General features: G+C 26.4%; 2 long non-coding RNA genes across 2 annotated transcripts; both read right to left on the bottom strand.

Annotated features, from left to right (window-relative positions):
* Window positions 1–354: 354 nt before the first annotated feature.
* On the bottom strand, window positions 355–1,059 carry LOC128132709 (uncharacterized). The gene is made up of 3 exons (XR_008231152.1): window positions 1,007–1,059; window positions 841–917; window positions 355–499 (listed from the first exon to the last, which is right to left on the bottom strand). It is a non-coding gene; the product is annotated as an uncharacterized LOC128132709 (long non-coding RNA).
* A 3,100-nt stretch (window positions 1,060–4,159) lies between these two features.
* Window positions 4,160–5,154, bottom strand: LOC111920218 (uncharacterized). Its single transcript, XR_008231151.1, has 4 exons — window positions 5,009–5,154; window positions 4,837–4,922; window positions 4,351–4,419; window positions 4,160–4,206 (listed from the first exon to the last, which is right to left on the bottom strand). It is a non-coding gene; the product is annotated as an uncharacterized LOC111920218 (long non-coding RNA).
* Between the last annotated feature and the right edge of the window lie 2,912 nt (window positions 5,155–8,066).

The raw sequence follows: 8,066 nt of genomic DNA, 5'->3' as shown, positions 1-8,066 counted from the left end.
TGACAAATGTTATTTTGAATTAATTTTTTTCCACATGTCATTTTATGAGTTTTTTTTTTTATTTTATTAAATTTTACATAATATTTTAATATATATATATATATATATATATATATATATATATATATATATATATATATTAACCCATATAATATATGAATTTCACTAACTTGTTGAAAATAAATGGAGGTTTAGGAGAAATAACAAGAACCGGAGAAAGAGACAAGTTGGATGAATTAAATGAGTAAATGAAGGTATATTTGTCTCTCTATTATTTTTTTCAATGGATAGATAAAAAAACTTCAGTGAAAATATGAGGTCTCTTAAATAAAATCAAGCAAAATAAGACACAAACTATAACAGTTCCGACTTTCTATAAAATCCTGCCTTCCAAAAATTACATATAAAGCATTTACGTTTAGTCATTCTCATACCCAACAATAAAAGTACCGAATCATCAAATATTGTATCTTGGCCTTGCGAAATTCACTTTAATACACTGCAATAACAATAAATGTGTATTTAGTTAGATGTAGTCGAACTACATAAGTCTGATAAAAATCTATCATATGTTAGACTAATATTATTTTAAGGGCAATGTTTTGAGTAAGAAGAGAAATTAATTTGATTCCTATTTTTTATGCTTATAAATATTTATATCTAATAAAATTATGATAAGTGTTATCATTTCATATTGTTTTAACCAATTCAGGTTATATTATGAATATATCAAATAAAATTAAATTGGATGATGATTTATTATACTTTTAATAGGTAAGATTACTTATAGGAATAAAAGTATGAGGTAATTTAATTTCTCTACCAAAAAATATAACTTACTTGTATAGGTATGCAGCGATCCCAAGAATTAAACATAAGAGTATGATATCCACACAAAAGTTTCTGCTAGATCTCAACTAAAAAATATTCACCGACACATGCAATTAAATAAAGAAATATATAAATAAATAAAAGAATCTCAAAAAAGATTTATATAATTTGTTACCTTTGTTACTGTATCCTTGAGTCTAACATTGGTGTTTCTCAAATCGGAAGCAGCCCTTTCGACCTGGAATTATGGTTGTGTGACACTGTGACTACAGAATTTTATTGTGTTTCTTACGGATAAAAAAATGGAAATCATGTAGTTTAGTTTTTAATTTTTATAAATGGCAAATTAGATAAAAGTGATTATATTTTAGCTATCTTGTGATTTAAACACTGTATTTTTCTATGTCAGATCATTTTAACATTTATACCAAGTTAAAACGGTGACAACAAGAAAAAATTTAACAAGTTTAATGATTTTGATAAATATGTTAGACACTAAAGTTTGACACTAAATCCTAGCAAATTTTTTATCTATGTCAAAGCGATCGACATTAACAAAAAAAAATTGTCAAACTTAAATAATTTTCATTGAGAACTAAATATAGTAATTAAACCATAAAATTGACCGAAATATAGTAGCATTTATTTATTTTGTCATTTTAAATTGTAAAAAAGTCACTAAATTTCCCGAAAGTTTTGATTTTGATATCATCTTGTTTTTTTCTCAATTATGTCATTATTATTATAATTTTGTTGCATATCAACCAAATGATCGGTTCTTTCTATTCTCCAATAATCAATCTGCCCAAATTACAATAAAGTAACTTAGCTAGTTTACCGAAAATTTTGATTTTAACACCATGTTTTTTTCTTAATAATTTCATTACATTTAAGTTATGGGTAATATTTTCATCTTTACTTTATTATGCCTACCAACTTGAATTTATACTAATATCTTGAATGACACAATATCTTGAACTAGCTACATCGTGGCATTAGCATCATATTTCTTGCATTGATCAATGCATGGTTAAAGACTTATTCAAAAAGGTACATGGTCAAAGAGAAGAGACGTTGAGTCCTTTAAAATGAACATTTCTATATTATAGAGAAGATGTGTTGGATCTCCATCATGATGGCTTGGTCATAACATTATATGTGACTAACCATGTCAGAAGAATCTTAATAGATTATATTGGTAACTTGATGTCTCCAAATGTGTTCTTGGATTCTGTATTGAATCCTAAAGGAAGATTGGGAATCAGAAGACTAATATGGCTATCGGTCCAGTGCTAATCAATCATTTGAACACGATGGCATGAAAGGAGGGGGTTGCAATGCACCACACAACTGCCAACTAAGACCGATCTCTCTTCTCACGCAAAAAAAAAAAAAAAAAAAAAAAAAAAAAAAAGGTAATCGGATCTCGTCTTCCCATCTTATTTGATGTTCCGTTTGGTGGAAGCTTTGATCCGGATGTTTAAGTTTAAGATACGTAGATGCCGCTGCAGGAATAGATGCTAGTGGAGGTGCCAGTGGTGATGGAGTTGGAGTTTGGATGATAGTAATGATGACAAGGAGGAGTGTCGAGGTATGTTCTATGAAATGGGTGGATGTTCCCTATCTGAGAATTTGTGGGTCTGATTAAAAACCCATGTTTCTATTCTAAAAAAAGGGTATGCATTTAAATCTTTATGTAGGAAATGGATTGATTACAATGTATGGAAAATGTAACCGGTTACTGGAAGGACGCTAGGTGTTTGATGAAATGTATAGTAAAAATATCATCTCCTGGAATGTTATGGTAGCTTCATACGCCCAAATTCGGATGTTTGATGATGCGTTGGAGATTTGTAAGACGATGATGCAATGTTCTACCTTAAAAATCTAATGTAGGCACCATGGCTAGCCTTTCCCTGCTGTAACAATTTCTACCCCGTCTACCAACGAGGTGTTTATGAAAGAAATGTTCACGAATCACGGTAAAGAGAGTTTAATTCCTTGGAATGTAATGATAGTTGTGTATGTCAATAACTCGATGCCTAGAGATGTAATTAATCTTTATCAATAAATGGAGAATTACGTAATCAACCCGGATTCAATCACAGTTGCTATGATCGGAGTGTGGTGGTGGTGGTGAAATTGGGAGAGAGAGAGAGAGAGAGTGTGTGTGTGTGTGTGTGTGTGTGTGTGTCATAAGGACCATTTGTATGCAAAAAATAAAGGGTATTTTTATCATTTACAATTACTTACCAGAATATATTAACAATTTAGTCATAAGGACCTTTTTCTTGTGCAATATTTGCTCCAAAGGGACCATCTCAAGGAAAAACTTTCCTAGGGACCATATCAGGAAAAAATTGTAAAGCTAAAGGACCACCCATGTAATTTACTCTAAAAATAAATAAATCACAAGGTTAGTTTTTATCATATGAAATCAAGATTGAGTTTGATCCGATTAGGAGTTGTTTCTTTTATTTTTCGGTTAAATTTTTTATGCATAAGGTACATGAACGGGTAATGATGTACGTATGGACAAAATCTTGTATATTTCATTTTTAAACTAAAAAATTGTCTTAATAATACTAAATATTAGGTCTGACAATCGTATTGTGTTTTGGTTACCAGATCACGGGTTGGCATGTTGGCGTAGAAATTTTTTTTATCGATTTTAACATGAGAGAAGTAGAAAAAAATCGAAATTGGTATACGTAAACGGTTGGTGTCTAAATACATTAAGTCATATTCTTTTGGCTTAACTCATTAAGTCATGTTTTTTTAGCTTAACTCATTAAGTCATTATATTAATAAAGTCAAAATGAAATAGTCATATGTATTTATTAAAGAATATATATGAATCCAGATTAAGTGTTTAGTGGGATATAGATTTGGTAAGAAAATTTTTTTGGTAGAAATGTAAGAAATTTTTTTCGGCTTATTTTTTGACGAACAAAATAAATGAATCGATAATAAGATGATTCACCAAAAAAAAATTCCGAAAAAACATTTCGACGATTTACTTTTACGATGATTTTGTTGATATTCACCAAAATTATAATAAAAGTGAATTTTTTTTATTTATTTAAAAATGAATCATGAAGATGTTTTTTTGGGAATTTTTTCTTGTGAATCATTTTACTTTTGAATCATCTAATTATTCATTTCGTTTGTCTGCTAAAACAATATGTATATAAAAAATTTGTTACCTTCCTACAAAAAATTTCCGTTCTTATTTAATCTTAATTAAACTATAAGAATCGTTAAATTAAGATACTCACATAATAAAACTAAGATTTAATTTGGTTCATTTCAACCCGAAAATAAGATTACCTTGTCATCAATTTCATCTATCAATGGCACTTGTCTATCAACTTCCTGTACCATTAAAAAACTTAAAATTTAAATTATTTTTATCATATATATATATATATATATATATATATATATATATATATATATATATATATATATATATATGTAACTTTTTTTATTGCGTACAAATGATTGATATCACCATACCTCTTGCATGTCCTGAGCCATGTTTTTCAGAGTACCAAGTCCTTCTGCAATCACATCCAACCCTTCGTCCTACATATAATTAAATTCATTGAGTATTTGTCAATATTGATGTCTCAAGAGATATATTAAAGCATCCTTAATATGAGTTCTTTTAGAGAAAAAAAAAATTTGTTTTGAAACAATGAAAAAAACTTCACATCTATTATGGAAGAGTTCAGTTGTTTTCATCCGAGATTCAAAACCCAATTTTGACAATCATCTTGTAATTTTTTTTTCTAGCTTATTGCTAGTTTATAAAATTCAATTGTTTCAAAACTAACCTTACGGAACATGTTTTAATTTTGTGGATGTTGTAATATATTTAGATATGAAAAAAGGCAAATAGTCATAAGGGAATGGTCAATTTTAGATCAAATATTGACCTAAATAGTAATTTCATGTTGTTATCTTGATAATTGACTCAAATTCAAATTAAGTTGTACATACCTGTTGCAATCTTCGCATTTCATATTCTTCTCTAAATTTATTGGTGTCATCAGTATGTTGGTAGTAGTTGTTATCAAACGTTTCATCTGATATTACCATAAGTCAGTAATCAAAATAAAATATTGATATATAATTAAAAACTAAACACAAAACATACACATCCAATAATCACCTTGCATTGAGTCAAATATGATTTTTCTATTTGAACTTGATGATTCCAAACCAGTTATCGGTTGAGTTTTGGTTGTTACACCATCAGGGACAACTTTAATTCTCTCTTTAAGTGCTAAGACCAACTCATTTCGTGCCTGAAGTTCATCCTTAGAAAGACCTTTTACCTACATCATATATATTTTAATCGGTATTGATGTGATGAATTGAATTGTGTAACGGAAATTGACATAAATCAAACAATCCTGGTCCCATGATTTCTATAAATGAGAACGTACATAGGAAGAACCGTATATAAACCTAGAAAAGTATAAATCATATCATATCATATCATACTATATTATAAAGGAAACATTTTTTCTTTCACCACATTCATTTGAAACTCTCATTCATTTTTTCTTTCACCACATTCATTTGAAACTCCCATGAATTTTCAATTTCTTTCTAATAATGATTGTAAGTTAGTTAATAAGATTAAAGAAATATCAAATCTAAAGTGTAATCATATATAAACTAAATTTCAATATTAAAAGAATATATTTACTTCTACTTATAAAGTTATTTTTTAAAATATCACATACTATATTATAAAGGAAACATTTTTTCTTTCACCACATTCATTTGAAACTCTCATTCATTTTTCCTTTCACCACATTCATTTGAAACTCCCATAACTTTTCAATTTATTTCTAATTATAATTTGGTTAATAAGATTAAAGAAATATCAAATCTAAAGTGTAATCATATATAAACTAAATTTCAATATTAAAAGAATATCTTTAATTCTACTTATAAAGTTAATTTTTAAAATATACTTAATTTATTAGTTTTAATATATTGTTGGATGTAAACCATTATCATTTTAAAGTTACAACTTTTGAACAATTTGTATAAAATATTTAAATTATAAACTTAAATATAACATTACAGGACCAAGCTAAATATAAATTTTATTTTAACTTACACAACTCAAATAATATTTTGTAAATAGTTAAGAGTGATAAATTATAATGTTCTTCTAATAATGATTATAATTTGGTTAATAAGATTAAATAAATATCAAACCTAAAGTGTAATCATAAATAAACTAAATTTCAACATTAAAATACTATCTTTACTTCTACTTATAAAGTTATTCCTTTAACTTTTAACATATTATACTTAAGTTATTAGATTTAATATGTTGTTGTATATAAACCATTATCAATTTAAAGCTACAACGTTGGAACAGTTTGGACAAAATACTTATACTGTTAATTTAAATATAACATTACAGTGTCAAGTTAAATATAAATTTCAGTTTCACTTAAAAAACATAATGAATATTTTATGAATAGTTAAAAGTGATAAATTGTAGTGCTAAATGCAAAAACTAAATTATAATATCAATTTAACTAAATTATTTCCTAAAGATATTTCTATAATTGTTAAAAATTTTCAAATAAGTAGCTTAAAATAACTTACAATAACAATAGTTAAAAATAACTCTATATAAATGATTATATTGTTACTTTTAAAATAAAAAAACAATGTCTGATGTTTTAAATAATTATAATGACAGAAATTAAAACGTTAAAAAAATAAATTTTAAAAATTAATTAACAATAACAAAGACTATAAATAACATTAAGTCATATATTATATTTAATTTTATTCATGTGTAACTTGCGCGTAGAAGTCATTCAAATGGTTGAGATTATACAGTTATAATAAATGTATATATATTATCATATAATTCAAAATAATCAATATATTATATCAATTTAGTATATGAGTTATTATATCAAATTAACAACAATGTTATTGTTATATTTAAAAAAAACATATATTTGTAAAGATTTCAATTATATAGATGTTTCTGCGCAACACGTGGGCATTCGTCTAGTATAATTAATAATCACAACTTAGAAAAGTACAAATACACCAAAGAGTATGTCTATTAAAAACATCAACAATAGGAGTTTATTATTTGTTCCATATATATATATATATATATATATATATATATATATATATATATATATATATATATATATATATATATATTGTTGTAAGACTTGTCGAGTTGACCGATTACTCGGTACAGTACTCCCTATTCTGCCCCTTACGGAGACGAGTTATAGAATCCGAGTATTCCTCGATCTGCCCCTTATTGAAACGAGAATGTTGTAAAATTCGGTCAACTCGGTGATTAATATGTATAATATACTTAATGATTTATTATTTAACACACACACACACACACACACACATATATATATATATATATATATATATATATATATATATATATATTAATTTTTGTGTATTCATATTTATCTAATTTGTTATATATTTCAATCTATTTTATGATTTTAACTTATGATTTTGATATATATAATTTTCCTAAAAATATTTCTACATGAATTACCGAATCTGAATACTTCCTGAGCACTCAGTACTCGCAGTCAACCGAACAATTATCGAGTAGCGATGTCTACAACATTATATATATATATATATATATATATATATATATATATATATATATATATATATATATATATATATATATATATATATATATATATATATATATATATATATATATATATATATATATATCAAAACTCTTATATTACTTTTATATTCATGAAAACCTTATATTAAGATTTACTTTTAAAATTAAAAAAATTACGGGGCTTAAAGAAAAATGGATGGCTCAAAATGTGGTGTGACATTTTGTTTTAGAGTAAATTACACGAATGGTCCCTATGGTTTGGGGTAATTTATGCGTTTAGTTCTTAACTTATTTTTTTAATTCGGAAAGTCTCTACTGTTTGTTTTTGTTATGCAAATGGTCCCTATTATTTGTTTTTGTTATGCGTTTGGTTCATGTCTTACCTAAAAAAACTATTATTTAAATAGGAAAAACTGGTGGGATAGGTCAGGTAAGACCAAAGCGCCTTTGGCCTAGCGGTAAGGAGTGACTTTCTCGAATGAGAGGTCATGAGTTCAAGTCTCACTATGAGACGTAGGTGGTGTTTAGGGTTAGATTAGGACTAGATTAGTTTGTCGTG

The sequence above is a fragment of the Lactuca sativa genome, chromosome 3 (genome assembly GCF_002870075.4).
Source record: "Lactuca sativa cultivar Salinas chromosome 3, Lsat_Salinas_v11, whole genome shotgun sequence".
In the NCBI taxonomy this organism is placed as follows: Eukaryota; Viridiplantae; Streptophyta; class Magnoliopsida; order Asterales; family Asteraceae; genus Lactuca; species Lactuca sativa.
The sequence above is the reverse complement of the archived record's forward strand: the minus strand, read 5'-3'. Positions and strand labels throughout refer to the sequence as shown.